Consider the following 15859-nt stretch of genomic DNA (forward strand, 5'->3'; position numbering starts at 1 on the left):
AGAGGGCTACTAAACAAGAAGAGAGTAATGTGAATAAACCATTACTCAAAACTACTTCCCACTGCCCTCTTCAGTCAGAATGGGGAAAAAGGTCAAAATGTTAACAATAATGTAATTATCAGAGTTTTCTATTGGAAGGAAGACAGAGTAGATCAATGCCCTCCTAACTTACCTTCACCCCCCGCAAAAAACATTGTTTGGAGGTAAGACAGTCTGTTTGACTCTCCTTTTCTCCTGCATCCTCTTAGATGTCTACAAAAAAGTTAGTGGCAAAGATAACCTAAGACTATTTTAGCTCCTGTTAAGATTTGACTTTTTGGTGCTCGCTTCAGCAGCACATACACTAAAACTGGAACGATACAGAGAAGATTAGCATGGCCCCTGTGAAAGGATGATACACAAATTCGTGAAGCATTCCATATTAAAAAAAAAAAAAAAAAAAAGAAGATTTGACTTTTCGGGCCAGCGTCATGGCTCACTTGGTTAATCCTCCACCTGTGGCACTGGCATCCCATATGCACAGTGGGTTGTAGTCCCAGTTGCTCCTCTTCTGGTCCAGCTCTCTGCTGTGGCATGGGAAGGCAGTGGAGGATGGCCCAAGTGCCTGGCTGAAGCACCTGGCTCCAGCACGCCAGCCATAGTGGCCATTTGGGGGGTGAACCAAGGGAAGGAAGACTTTTCTCTCTCTCTCTCTCTCTCTCTCTCTCTCTCTCTCTCTCTCTTTCTCTCTCTCTCTCACTGTCTATAACTCTCTACCTGTCAAATAAAAAAAAAATTTTGACTTTTCAGAACGTTATCCCAATTCTTGAATTTAAGTCCAATCTGTAAGTAGGCTCCAACCCTATTAAGAACAACTCTAGGAGACGAAAGCAATAATGAACAGTCTCAAGGCTAATCTCTGTGCGTTCCTGAAGCCTCTACAGTATGCAACTCACATCATTTCATACAGTCTAATTCCTTCTGGGACCAAAAGTATACATGCAATGCAAGGCTTAGAGAAAGTAGATCAGTACCAACCCCAACCCTGTATCTGTATCTTCCTTTACAACTGTTCTACTCAGGTCTGAAGAGGAGGAGACAGAGATCACGCACAGGTGGGGAAATATAGCTCCTGGTGAAGACACAGCAAGAGGGCACACTAGCAGGACACTCAGTGCCACAGAGGACGGATGCTTAGACATAATGTTACCTTTATATACAAAAACATAAGTTATCATCTGTTCTAACTCCAAAATCAGAAATACTCTCCTCTGAGCCTTTCACACAAACAGAAAAATAAAAAATAATCACAAAAACAACAACAACAAAAAACTAACAAAAAATTGCGCAGGCTTCAGAAACAGAATTAAGATAGGTGAACTGAAACCAGTCAGCATGAAAGCCGGAATGAGCAGCACGTGGGGTCACGAACTGCACCATATAGGGAGGGTGGATGTTTCGTGTAGTGGTTAAGATATCCCTTGGGGTGCCTGCATCCCACTCCACTGCTTCTGATTCACTTCTGTTACTGCACACCCTGGGAGGCAGCACGTGCTGGCCCAAGTTCTTGGGTCCCTGCTATCCACAAGGGAAACCCGGATTGACTTCCTGTTTGTTTCTTGAGTTTGGCCTTACCCAGCTCTGGCTGCTGCAGGCATTTGGAGAGTCAATTAGCAGGTAGATTTCTCTCTCTCTCTCTTCTCTCTCTTTCTCTCTCTCTCTCTCCCCCACCCTCTTTTCAATAGGATAGGAATAAATAAAATTTTAAGAAGAAATCTAACATCTTCGATAATGATGGCTAACACTTATTACCCCCATCCTCACTGTGTGCCAAACAGCACTGTTAGCATTTTAGATAATGAATATAATCCCCACAATTCTTTTATGAGAACCATATTCTAACTAGCCCCATTTAATAGATGAAACTGAGACACAGTGATTGTCAAAGTACCCAACTACAATGCATATCCGGAGATTAAGAAAAAAACCTATGAGTTTCTTAGAGTAGTTAAATAAAATGCTCTAGGAACAATTATCTAGCAGCAGAGGCTAAAGAAACAGGGACAAAAGGGAGCAAGGGGCCAGCATTGTGGTGTAGTAGGTAAAGCCGCAGCCTGCAGTGCCTGCATCCCATATGGGCACCAGTTCAAGTCCCGGCTGCTCTACTTCCAATCCAGCTCTCTGCTATGGCCTGGGAAAGCAGTAGAAGATGGCCCAAGTCCTTGGGCCCCTGCACCTGCATGGGAAGACCCGGAGGAAGCTCCTGGCTCCTGGCATTGGATCCGTGCAGCTCTGGCTTGTATAGCCATTTGGGGAGTGTACCAGCGGATTGAAGACCTCTCTCCTCTTTCTCTCTTTTACTCTCTCTCTCTCTCTCTCTGCCTCTGCCTCTCTGTAACTCTGCCTTTCAAATGAATAAATGAATCTTTTAAAAAAAGTAAAAATAAATTTTAAAAAAGGAGCAAAATTTCAGAGAAGTGGATCGTAGGCCCTTAGGTCTCCCAAGGGACATTTTCTAATCCTAAAGCAGGACAAAGGGCCTCAGGCTGACCCAGAGGGACCCAGAAAAGATGAGAGCTTTAGTCAGTCCCAAGCGCCTGGAGACCAAATGGAGGAATTGAGGGTACTCAAACGCATGCCTGAGTTCCCCACAAGACATATGGTCAATTCTGAAGGTCCACAGGGCAGGAGCTATGGAGTGACTGAGACCAAATGCTCAGAGAAGCAGAATAGAATGCCCTTAAGTATTGGGGAAACCAATGCTGCCTGGAGAATCCGAGAATTCTCAATTAAGTGGATATCCTTGCAGGAAGTGCTGGATGAGAATCCAAACTTGGCAACTGGTGGAGAACCACTGTTGTTATAACAGAAAAGATTACAGGGCCGGCGCTGTGGCGTAGCTGGTTAAGCTGCCGCCTGTAGTGCCAGCATCCCATATGGGTGCTGGTTCAAGTCCTGGCTACTCCACTTCAGATCAAGCTCTCTGCTATGGCCTGGGAAAGCAGTAGATGGCCCAGGTGCTTGGGCCTCTGCACCTACATGGGAGACCCGGAAGAAGCTCCTGGCTCCTTGCCTCGATTCGGCGCAGTTCAGCTGTTGCAACAAACTGGGGAGTGAACCAGTGGATAGAAGACCTCTCTCTGCCTCTCCGTCTCCTTCTCTCTCTGTGTAACTCTGACTCTCAAATAAATGAATAAATCTTTAAAAGAGAGAGAGAGATCATTTTAGGATTGCAAAAATGACATTATGATGATGAATGGCACAAGGCTTTAAAAAAAAGTTTCTCTGAATATTAAATTAATCACAAGCCAAGGCTGTCTAACATTAGCTCCTGATAACTCAGAGATCCTGTGGCATTCCAGATGCTCTATGAAACAGAAATATTCTGTCTGTATTAGGAGCACCTTTCCACATCTGCAATTCTGTTATACAATAAAGTCTTGTTCTTTTGTTGCAAAAAAAAAAAAAAAAAAAAAGGGAGAGAGAGAGAGAGAGAGAGGAATGTGTGCTTTTGTCATCCCATTGCTTTTACTCATCCTCTGGAGATCCCGTCTTTGTGTGCCTTCTCTCCCTTTCTTCTCCATCCTTTCCTTCTCTCACGTTGTCATCCACAGTCAAATATGCTTTAATTATTTTTGGATGAGAAAAAGAGTTTAGATGTGTCCATTTTTTTTCCATGTCCTGGCCATACTTTAAGCACTTTAATTATAGAAACTAAATCTTAAAACAGCATGATAGTGGGCACTCTTGTTATACTTTCTGCATACTTGTGAGGATTAGAGATGAGAGGTGAATTACCCAGAGTTCCCATGGTCCAGAGCACAGTAGAGTGAATATAGCCCTCAGTTAATGCAATATGGTTTATGAAGAACTAAAAGACAGAAGTTCAAAGCCTCCAAATATAAAGAAAAAATAAGGAAAGGGAAATTCTAATTACCCTCATTTGATCAGTATATGCTGTACACATATACAGAAATATCACACCATATCCTAGAAATATGTGCAGTTATTACATACTAAATGTAAAATTTATTTTTTTCTTAAAAAAGAAAAAGCATAATAAAAGCATATTTTAGTAGCAAAATTGGGATCCAAGCCGGAAAGTCATACTCATTGGTCTATGCTGATAATTCATAGCCAAGATATTAAAATCTCACAGGGATATAGAAAATGGGAAAATGTAGTATGTAGAATAATCAAGGAAATACTATTAAGAACAAATCTGGGGCCAGCGCTGTGGTCATAGCAGGTAAAGCCTCCGCGTGCAGTGTTGGCATCTACTCCACTTCTGATACAGCTCTCTACTGTGGCCTGGGAAAGCAGTAGAAGACGGGCCAAGTCCTTGGGCCCATGCACTTGCATGAAAGACCCAGAAGAAACTCTTGGCTCCCTGCTTCAGGTCGATGCAGCTCCGGCTATTATGGTCATTTGGGAAGTGAACCAGTGGACGGAAGACCTCCCTCTGCCTCTGCCTCTGCCTGTAATTCTGTAATTCTGTCTTTCAAATAAACACATCTAAAAAAAAAAAAAAAAAAAAACTATCAATGGCTAAGCACCTGCAATTAAGATCCTCACTGGACACACTCTAGATTTGCTTTATTAACCAAAGTTCAATGCATGAATGTTCTTTTCAGTGCTACACATTCCGGCAGTAGTTTTTAAGTCAAATATATGTGCTTTTAAAGGCACTTGAATCAGACATATTCTTCTTGAAACCTTTACTAAACTATTTCCTTTGTACTTGAAACACTGGAAAACTTAGTCTATTTGAGCTTTGGTTTCCTTCTCTATAAAATGAGAAAAATAATATTCTTTATAATAGCTTTATTGTGGGATGTGCTGAATTCATGCAAAAGACTCATTTAGCCCAGTCCCAATCATAAATACTCAATACAGAGCAGCTATTTTATCATTTTTGTCTGAAAATAGATACATGGACAGAAAGACAATGATTTGATAAGGAAAAAATAAAACTACAAGGCACATTTAAAATGAAATATACTTTAGATGTTTTTCCTCTGGAGAACTTAATATAAATCTCCAGGTCTAGTAATGTTTAGAACTATGATATACTTGTATCATGAAAATCATACTTTCCAAGAATGTGTAGAGATCCTTTCATGTTGGCTAATCAAGCTGCAGCTAATAAATTAGTAAATTAGTAAGTCTGACATAAGTAAAACTGTTATCTAGAAATACAATTATGAAAGCATAATTTCTTAAATAATGAATTTAGAACTCTAACATAATTACTTTTCTTTTTACTTCTTTATTATTCTGAAGTAGCTGAAAAAAGCAATAGAGGAGGTTACATGAATATTTTGAGAGACTGTCAAGGACTGGAAATCAAGTGTACTCCAAGCTTACTGTATTTCAGTATTGCTTTCAGCTTTTTATTATGTTTGTTTTTTATTTATTTATTTTTTCAGAGGGAGAGATGAAGACAGGAAGGACTTGCTCTGTGTTGGAGTCTGTGCTAGGGAATATAGAAGAAGCAAATTTGAATTAGTCATAACCCCATCCTTCAAAGAGCTTCTGTTATAACAATGCAGACGGCACCTAAAAGAAATTATTATAAAACTGTCTGAGGGTAGAGCAGGAGGAGAGAAGACAGGCAGCATGGGTCTCAAGTATTTGAAGAATAGGCATGAAAGTCACAGTGAAAGAATCAGAAAAGGCAAGGCAGCAGGCAAGAAGACCAGCCTTTCTTTTTAACTCTTCCCTGTCAAGACAAGTTGAAGAGCTGTTAAATGTGAATACCTACACATTCAATATCGCTAGAATGAAGTAAATGATCTTTTCAGCTTTTCACTCTTGGGAGAAAGGACCTCACGGAAGTGAGTCATGACTTTGTTCACCCATCTGGAGTATTTTCTTTACAGTGTTATGCACAACAAATGTCTGTTTATAACTTTACAGTTTCTGTTATGTATAAAAGCATAGGTATGTATTCAAAATATTTTATAGAATATAACCAGTTCCTACTCCCAAATTGTTTATTTCCTAGTTAGGGAACATACATGAATACAATAATTAAATAGGATACACAAATGATTTCATTTCTTTTGGACTGTACTGCTAAATTTAACTACTAGCTGCACAGAAAGAAATGTTTACATGATAGATTACACTTCATAGAATATTAAATATACCATAGTCTAGACAACAATATAGACAACATAACCTAAAAATTGAAGATATGCAGTGTACAGACCTCTGGAGCCCACTAGCTGAGCTATCAAAGGCAGAGGGGAAGGAGGAGCAGAAGGGTGGCCAGGTGGAGCCCAGGGGATTTGGTCCACAGAGAAACATTTCTGTGTGGTACTGCAGCAGTAGATACATGACATTATGCTTCCAGTAAAACCAGAGAGCCCTCTATTAACTTCAGTGAAGTTTAATGTTTTCATATTGGGTCATCAGTTGTAACAAACAAGACACATCAATGCAAAATGATAAAAATAGGGAAAACTGAGACTAGTGGGGAAAAGAACAATTATACTTTCTATTCAATTTTTCCACAAACCTAAAACTTATCTAAAATTAAAGTCTATGTTAAAAATGACAATGATAATCTGGGGAGTATTTTTACATGTAACTGATTATGAATAATAAATATCCTTAACAAATATTAAATAAACCTATGATTAGAAGTTCAAACACACTGAAGACATAAGCAAATAAATCAATACTAAATCAATGGCAAATATTAATACAATTAATCAAAAAACAAATTACACAATTTGCTTATGGAATCAAACTTTTTTTTTTGACAGTCAGAGTGGACAGTGATAGACAGAGAGAAAGGTCTTCCTTTTTGCTGTTGGTTCACCCTCCAATGGCCGGTGCACTGCGCTGATCCGATGGCAGGAACCAGGTACTTATCCTGGTCTCCCATGGGGTGCAGGGCCCAAGCACCTGGGCCATCCTCCACTGCACTCCCTGGCCACAGCAGAGAGCTGGCCTGGAAGAGGGGCAACCGGGACAGAATCCGGCGCCCCACCCGGAACTAGAACCCGGTGTGCTGGCGCCGCAAAGTGGAGGATTAGCCTAGAGAGCCGCGGCGCCAGCTCTCAAACATTTTCTAAAATATAGTTAATTATATAACAAGATTTTATAACAGTGAATATAAAAACATTCAATATAATTAGTGGAGTGGGTTCCTAAGAATTTTTAAGTGCTTAGGGGGAATGTTAATTGAGTTTCCAAGAGTTTAGATAACCCTTTGATGATGTAAATCAAAAATATTTTACTCACTGTGTTTTATATTTATTTATTCATTTACCCATCCAACAACTGTCCTTAAATGCTCAGTGGTTTAATAGGCCATGGGATGTAGCAGTGAACATAGCAAACATTGTCTCTGGACATATGAAGCTTAAAATATGTTAGAAAAGACAGACATTTTAAAAATGCAAAAAAAATAATTCTTTTTCTTATGGTTGCTTTGAAGAATACAGAAAGCTTAACTCTTGGTTTTCAAAGAAAAGAAGCTGAGTTAAAACTGAGAATAAGGGAGCAGGTCTTTAGCCTAGCAATTAGATGATGATTAGGAAGCTCACATGCAATGTAGGGGTGACTGGACGTGATGCCCTACTCCATCTTCTGACTTTAGCTTTCTGCTAATGTAGACCCTGGGAGACAGCAGGTGCGGGCTCGTCCTGCGAGGCCCCCACACTGTGGGATGGTGGGGGGACGCGTTCTTCAACAAGAAGCACCAGAGACAAGTTTCAGGGAACATGTCTGTTTTATTAACGATCAAGCACACCTTTTAAATGGCAGGTAGAAGGGTCATAGCTAATTCAGGGCAACACTAATTCTATAGGATAGAGCCGATATTGGCACTAGTATGCTTCTCCAATCAGCTTGAAGGTTATGTAGGCTACATAGCCTTCCTGATTGGCCTGTGCCACACCCAGAAGCAGTTTACCTGATTGGCGGGAGTGGGGGGAGTGTGCCTGGGGCTCCTGCCGGCTGCCATGCCCTGCATGGGCAGTCTCCCAGCCAGGTACAGGATCACCCACAAGCAGTGATGACTCAAGTCATTGGGACCTTGCCACGAACCCCATGTGAAAGACCTGGATGGAATTCTCATTCCTAACTTCAGTCCGGGTAGCCTTTGTGATGAAAGGGAGTGAATGGCAGGTGGGAGCTTTCTCTCTCTCTCTCTCTCTCTCTCTCTCTCTCTCCATCTGTCTCAAGTAAGCTAATAAATCTTTTTTTAAAAAATCCCAAAATTAGGAAGATAAGTCAGAGTTACTAGATGAAGGAAAGAGGAGTTCTTTCTTGAAAAGTAGGAGAATGACTGAAAGCATAGAGCACAGAGTAGTCTGGTGAGCAAAGAGCAATGATAAAGTGTGGTGCCATTTGATCAAGGAAGGCAGCGGTGAGGAGCTGGCTATAGTGAGGGGCCAAATGGGCCCCGTGGAGACTTGAAGGCACATGGCAAATGAGCCCAAGGGCTTTGAGTGGGGAAATCAGTAAGTTTGGTGAATCTTGAGTAAGGTGAGGAGTGTTGTAAGTTTGTAAGTGCACCATTATTAACATAGAAAGCATGTTGTCCAATCTGCTGTCTGTCACCAAAGAGGCTCAGGTGCTCAGATGTGAAGCCAAAGGCATTGATTTGGAATGTGAAAATAGCAGTTTGGGAAGCACTCATTCAAGTAGGGAGCAAACTGCAACCCATTAGGAAGAGGTTTGCAGGGTTCCATTAAGTTTAGCAAGCAAGACTTTAAGAATTATGATTGGAAGATAAATTTACTTCTACAAGCTCACTGATCTAGCCCAGACCAAGTCAGACCACATCATGCTTACTGGGACAGAGTTTAGTTTATCCAATCTTCAGGGTAAGATCATCTGCCCATTGCTACACAGCAAATAATTCTTTTGACACGTCAGGAGCTTCACAGAGTGGTCACCACAACATAAGTCTGGGACATAGAGTGGAGTCACTATTGTCAACTTTCCTTCACAGCTCTACTATGTGTAGGCTCAGTGTGTCTTAGCTGAAACTCTGGACAACTGTGTGCCTGGGGTGGACAGCACAGTAGGAGATCCTTACAACAAAACGGGGAGGCCTCAGCTCCACACGAAATCTGTCTCTGTAAGAGTAATTTCTAAAGGCTGGCCTTTGTGTTATAAATGCCTTTGACTTAGAACTTGGTGTGGGTACATTGAGGGGGAGGATACCAGCTAATGAATATTTGAAAATATTATTGAAAACGGGGTTTTCTGGGTAGGTAGGTCTAAAGTTTACTAGAAACTGGTGTAAGAGAAGGAATAAATGATGCTGTGTCCCAGGCACATTCTGTTGGATCCTTTTTTTTTTTTTTTTAACTTATTCTGGAGTCTGAATCTCAGTTCTTTAAATAATATAGTGGAAGAACTTTATTGTAGAAAATGTTTGACCGCATAATTGACAAACCAAGACTTAAATGGGTCAAAGGCTTTTAAAAATGGAAAATGGGAGAGGATAGTGAATGTTTCTGGGCTGCCAACGGTTCTATTTGGGGACTTGGATAATGTCATTTCTGCTAATAAAATTATTTTTTTAAAACTGGATATGCCAAAGTAATTTGCTTGTTCTTGTTCAGATGTCCCTATATCTGAGACCTATTAACAACAAGCAATACCTGACTCATAAAAGATCTACTTATTCTCTATTAAGTACACATTTGTTGAATGCTTCCTAGTCAAAAAGGGAAGATTTTGGATGAGAGTAAGTAGAGATAGGCATTGTGTCACCATTGGTTAAGTCACTGCTTGGGATGCCTGTATCTCATACCCAAGTGTCTAGGTTAGAGTCATGCCTCCACTTCCAATACAGCTCCTGCTAATGCACATCTGGGAATGCAGCTGATGATGGTTCCAGTTCTTGGGTTCCTACCACCCACCTGAAAGACCCAGATGGAGTTCCTTCGCTGGACCCTGGCTGGCGCAGGCATTTGCAAGTAAACAGGCAAATTGAAGACCTCTCTGGCTTTTGTTCTCACTCTTGTTCTCTCTCTGTCTCTTTGTCACTCTGTCTTTCAAATAAATAGAAATAAATAAACTTTAAAAAGGATAAGTCAAAATAGTACATTTTCTTTCTTTTTTTAAAAAGATTTATTTATTTATTTTAAAGCAAGAATTACACACAGAGAGAAGGAGAGGCAGAGAGAGAGAGAGAGAGAGGTCTTCTATCTGCTGGTTCACTCCCCAATTGGCCACAGTGGCCGGAGCTGTGCTGATCAGAAGCCAGGAGACAGGAATTTCTTCTGGGTTTCCCACATGAGTGCAGGGGCCCAAGGACTTGGGCCTTCTTCTACTGCTTTTCCTGGCCACAGCAGAGAGCTGGATGGGAAGTGGAGCAGACAGGACCCGAACCTGTGCCCATATGGGATGCTGGCACTGCAGGCGGCAGTTTTACCCCCTGTGCCACAGTACTGGCCAAAATAGTACATTTTCTGGCCGGCGCCATGGCTCACTAAGCTAATTCTGGGCCTGCGGCACCGGCACCCCAGGTTCTAGTCCTGGTTGCAGCACCGGATTCTATCCCGGTTGCTCCTCTTTCAGTCCAGCTCTCTGCTGTGGCCCAGGAAGGCAGTGGAGGATGGCCCAAGTACTTGGGCCCTGCACCCGCATGGGAGACCAGGAGAAGCACCTGGCTCCTGGCTTCTGATCATCTCAACGCGCCAGCCATAGTGGCCATTTGGGGGGTGAACCAATGGAAGGAAGACCTTTCTCTCTGTCTCTTTCTCTCTCTCTCATTGTCTAACTCTGCCTGGCAAAAAAAAAAAAAGTACATTTTCTAATAAATTATTGAGAAAACATAGCACAAAGAAGTTTTAAAATCAAAAATTTGCACATACAGTTCATCCTCATGTATCACCTGCCACTTAATTTTATTTAAATTATACAAGTTTCATGTATTTCATATATATAGAACATAGTGATACTTCCCTTCCTAGCCTCCCTTCCTCCCACACTCCAACCCTTCTTCCTCCTCCCTCTCACATTCCAACTTTTAATTTTTACAAAGATCTATTTTTAATTTATTTAATGATAGTAAAGTTAACAGTACATTAAGTAAAAAAGTTCAGCAAATAGTACAAAGGGAAAAAAAAAAAAACACTGTCATTTCAAAAGTATAGCTCCAAGCCTATCACAAAAGTCTAGCATCAAATATTTAGGAGTTTTTCTCAAATCTATGGGAATAGTGGTTCATACATTTCTGAGTGTAATTCAATTTGCAATATGAGCAACTCCTACAAAAATTTCTCTGTTCAACATCAGATATGAAAATTCTGATATTCTGTGTTGATGATTACAGAACACATGTGGTTTGAATTGAGTGGGTTTTTTTTTCCTTCTAAGCATCTCTGTGTATGTGGGTGTGTATACACATCTTATATCTATTATTGTCAATGCTTGTGTGTGTGTAATTACACCTAGAAAGAAATCTGTAACTGATGGAGTTTAATGACTAAGAGGAATCTAGTATTCATTTGTTAGGCAAGTTCAGTGTCAAATGTCACAGAGCAATTAACTCCCTCCTTACACCCTTGACTGTTTCCAGAGTAGTTGGGGCCCAGCAGCCTTTCCCACAGAGAAATGGCAGGATGGATGTAAGGCAATTACTCCTTTGAAGCAAAGTCAACCCCCAGAGCCTCCTGAACTGAAATCACAAAGGACATTTTAGATTCCCAGATCCACTCCCCATTGTTTTGCTTAAGTGACACAGCTGAGTTCCCCCAATCCATTGTGTTCACCATTCCAGTTTGAATTCAAACTGAGAAAACCAGAGATATGAAGGAATGGCAATGTATTCATTTAAGTCATAGTCCTGAAAGTCACATTTTCAATGAAGTATTCAGATGCAGCCGTAAGAAATTATTGAAAGGGCAAAACACTAGGGGTTTTAAGGTTAACAGTACCATCTAAATAGGAGTCAGTTGTGAATATGGGCGCTTTGACTTGAAAGGAATTGATGGCTCAGGAATATAATCTGCATACAGCCCAAGTGACAACTTAAACAAAGAAAGCTGCTGTGCTTAATTTGAACGGATTCCATGAATATGTTGTGGTATTATGAACTTGTTTACAGTAATAACACTAATGCATCTGCTCCCTCTTTGTGCAGTTACCTAGACTACATTGCTTGACACCAGCATTCTGTATTAACCTCCATCTGCTGGGCTGGGTCTGTCATTTTTTTTCACTGTAACATAATGTGACAGAAGCTTCATTTACCTAAACTTATCTTGGCAACTTGTACTTCATTAAAGAGAATCCTGCAAGCATCAGTTAAAGCTTTCTTATCTGGCCATGCATAGCCAAGCTTCATAAATCATTCTTTCACTTTCCATTTTGCAGCTTCTAGAAAGGTAACATTATTGAATTCAGATCACTAGAAAAGAGCGTACTAAAGTGTTTATTGACCAGCTTTTAGACATTGAGCTCTGCATTGAATGTAGACAGTAATATTAACCAAAGCTTTTGAATTAAAAACTCAAGTCACTAATCTGGCTTGTACAGTGTTTTAAATACCCTTGATTGCAGTCACTTTTGCAAGTTGCTACCAATCCATTGAAGAAAAGAATATTTTTCACCCTTAGTTCATCTTTTGCTGCCTAATTTTTTTAAAAATTTATTTGTGTTAATTTAAGCAGACATTTTTATCACTTGACTATCATCACTGATTCTGAGGACTGTAAGGAGTATGTGATAAAAACCATATACCATGTCACTTTTGTGTTCATTCCTTAGTATACTTTACATTCCACTTTCCAAAAGTTTGTGCATCCAGGAGGTTCAGCTATAAACCAACATCTGAATCTTCCTTAACAGTACATTACAAGCAAAGACACCAAGAATGAATCTCTTACTTGGTAGGCTTTCACATGTATTTGTGGAAGCGTTATCATTTTATGCTTACAAGTTTATGGTTCTTGAGAGCATTGAAGATTTGTCATCATAGAAAAAGGGATAATCTTTGAAAGTCAGAAATTATATGATGTTTGTTCCTGTTGGGAAAACAATTATTTTAATGTATTTAATGTGTTACTCTGACCAGACAAGAAGTACTTTATTACATCATTTACCCTCTGCCCTGAATCTCTTGATATCAAGTATTTTCAATGAGTACATGGCAAGTAATTATGTTTTATTTCCTTTGGGTCATTTAGGGAAGTCTCTACTTTCTGTTGCACATGTGTCAAATCATCTGAAATAGGTCTCTATTTTTATTGACAAAATGAGTGAAAATATGGTATTTTTACTTTGTTCATCTGCAAAACACAATTACTATACAATTTGAAAGAAAATCCCTTAACTGATAGATTAGAATTTGAAGTAAACCGATGGAAGAGCTGGCTCTGTGGAGTCATTTTAGACTAAGAATCAGTCTTTTCATTTTAAGTGATTTATCTAATATCACCAAGAGAAAGAATGACAAGATGACACTCAGAAGATTGCAACAATAATTATAGGGTTCCATCCCAATTATTTATGAGTGTTAACATCAACATAGATAATTTTATCCACTAAAATGAAACTTTGAAATAATCCATACATGTGTTTTTACAAAACAAAGGTTTTTTTAATTACTGAGTTATCACAGCAAAAGGAAGTAAGAATCGTATGCAGAAAATTACTTTTACCTCCATGACATTTGAGTTTTTATAATTTATGATAAAATTTTATCATATTTTATCATTTATTTTATGTATTTTATATGTATATTATAATTTATCATTATGATATAGATGGTATGAGTTCTTATATTTCTTGAAAATATGATAGAAGGATTAGAAAAAATATAGCAAAATGTTACATCTCAGTTGATTTCAGCGTTTGCTTCCTTCTTACAGTAAAAGCACAGTCCTTGTGTGTATGAAAAAGTAGACTTGGAATTAACACGGATGCTACACAGCCCAGAGCCTCAATTTATAGAACAGAAAACAAAGTCCAGATAAAGTACTCACACAGTTATATATTCTTTCTTTTATAACATAATACCACTATGGTTTATATAGGTGACATTTAATTATCATCCACTGCCCAACTCAGTCACTGTGAGTGAAAACTCCAAAGGAATCTGAGATGCTCCTCAAGGAGCTTACAATCTAGTTGGGAAAATTAGCATTTAAATGGCAAGTTTCCTATGTAGTGCAGAAGCATGTTAGCTTGATGTAATCACATTTGTTTATTTTTGCTCTTATTGCCTGTGTTTCTGGAGTCTTTTGCAAGAATTCTGTGCCTACACCAATGTCTTTCAGAGTTTCCCCAATGTTTTCCTCTAGTAATTCGATGGTATCAGGTCATAAATTTAGGTCATTGATCCATTCTGAGTTGGTTTTAGTATAAAGCAGGTGTCTTGTTTCATACTTAGCACACATAGATCCAATTTTCCCATCACGGTCTGTTGAAGAGATTTTCCTTTCTCCAGGAGCTGGTTTTAGCAGGCTTGTCAAAGATAGTTGGTTGTAGCTGTGTGGATTAATTTCTGGCTCTTTTATTCTGTCTCATTGGTCTATGTGCTTATTTTTGTGCCAGTACCAGAGTGCTTTAGTGAAGAGTTAACTGACAGAACGGGAGGAAATATTTGCAAACTATGCAACTGATAAAGAATTAACATACAGAATCTACAAACAGCTCAAGAAACTCAATAACAACAAAACAAACAATGCAGCCCAGAATGGGCAAAGGGCATGAACAGTCATTTTTCAAAGGATGAAATTCAAATGGCCAACAGACACATGAAAAAGTGCTCAGGATCACCAGCATCAGGGAAATGCAAACGAAAACAAAAATGAGGTTTCATCTAACCCGGGTTGAAATGGCTGTCATCCAAAAATCAAAAGTATAATAAAAGCCGGCAAGGAGGAAGTGGGGAAAAAAAGGTACCCTAATGCACTGTTGGTGGGAATGTAAATTAGTACAACCATTATGGATGACAGTATTAAGATCCCTTAGAAATCCAAAAATAGATATACCATATGACCCAGCCACCCCATTCCTGGGAATTAACCCAAAGGAAATCAAATCAACATATGGAAGAGTTATCTGGGGGCTGGTGCAGTGGCATAGTGGGCTAAGCCTCTGCCTGTGACATTGGGTTCCCATATTAGTTCGTGTCATAGCTGCTCATCTTCTGATCCAGCTCTCTACATATGACCTAGGAAAGCAGTGAAAGATGGTCCAAGCACTTTGGCATGGGAGGCCCAAAAAAAGCTCCAGGCTCCTGGCTTTGGATAGGATCAGCTCTAGCCATTGTCGCCATCTGGGGAGTGAACCAACAGATGGAAGACCTTTCTCTCTGTCTCTCTCTCTCTGTAATTCTACCTCTCAGATAAATAAATAAATCTTTATAAAAAAAAAGAAAAGGAAGAATTCTGTGTACCTCCATGATTTTTGTGTTCAATTTGCTATAGCTAAAATATGAAATCTACCTATATGTCTATTGATTGATGACTGGATAAAGAAAATATGGTATATATACACGATGAAACATCATCCAGCCATAAAAAGGAATTCAATCCCATCTTTTGCAACAAATGGATGCAACTAGAAACCATTATGCTTAGTGAAATAAGCCAGTCTCAAAAATGCAAATATCATATGTTTTCTCAGATATGTGACAGTTAATATTGAATACAAAAAATATAGGAATGAAATGGTTACTTTGGGATATGATTGTCATTTTTAGCTCATATTCATACTCCTGTGGAACTGTGGTCTTCCTATTTTTTGCATGTTGTATTTTATGATTAGTGGTGAAATAAGCTTGTGAATACAGAGTGGATTAAATTTATGTCTTTAAAAACTGATGAAGTGAAGGGAGGGAGAGAAGAGTATTGTGGGGAGAAGGAAACTGAGTGAAGTGTGGTTGTCTTCTTGCAAC

The 15859-nt window shown here is 39.4% G+C and overlaps 1 non-coding gene across 1 annotated transcript; it reads left to right on the forward strand.

Annotated features, from left to right (window-relative positions):
- The first annotated feature begins 319 nt into the window (after positions 1–319).
- LOC127483383 (U6 spliceosomal RNA) lies at positions 320–426 on the forward strand. The gene has a single exon (XR_007909556.2). It is a non-coding gene; the product is annotated as a U6 spliceosomal RNA (small nuclear RNA).
- The last annotated feature ends 15433 nt before the right edge of the window (positions 427–15859 follow it).

The sequence above is a fragment of the Oryctolagus cuniculus genome, chromosome 8 (assembly GCF_051225735.1).
Source record: "Oryctolagus cuniculus isolate XC-2025 breed Fujian yellow rabbit chromosome 8, ASM5122573v1, whole genome shotgun sequence".
In the NCBI taxonomy this organism is placed as follows: domain Eukaryota; kingdom Metazoa; phylum Chordata; class Mammalia; order Lagomorpha; family Leporidae; genus Oryctolagus; species Oryctolagus cuniculus.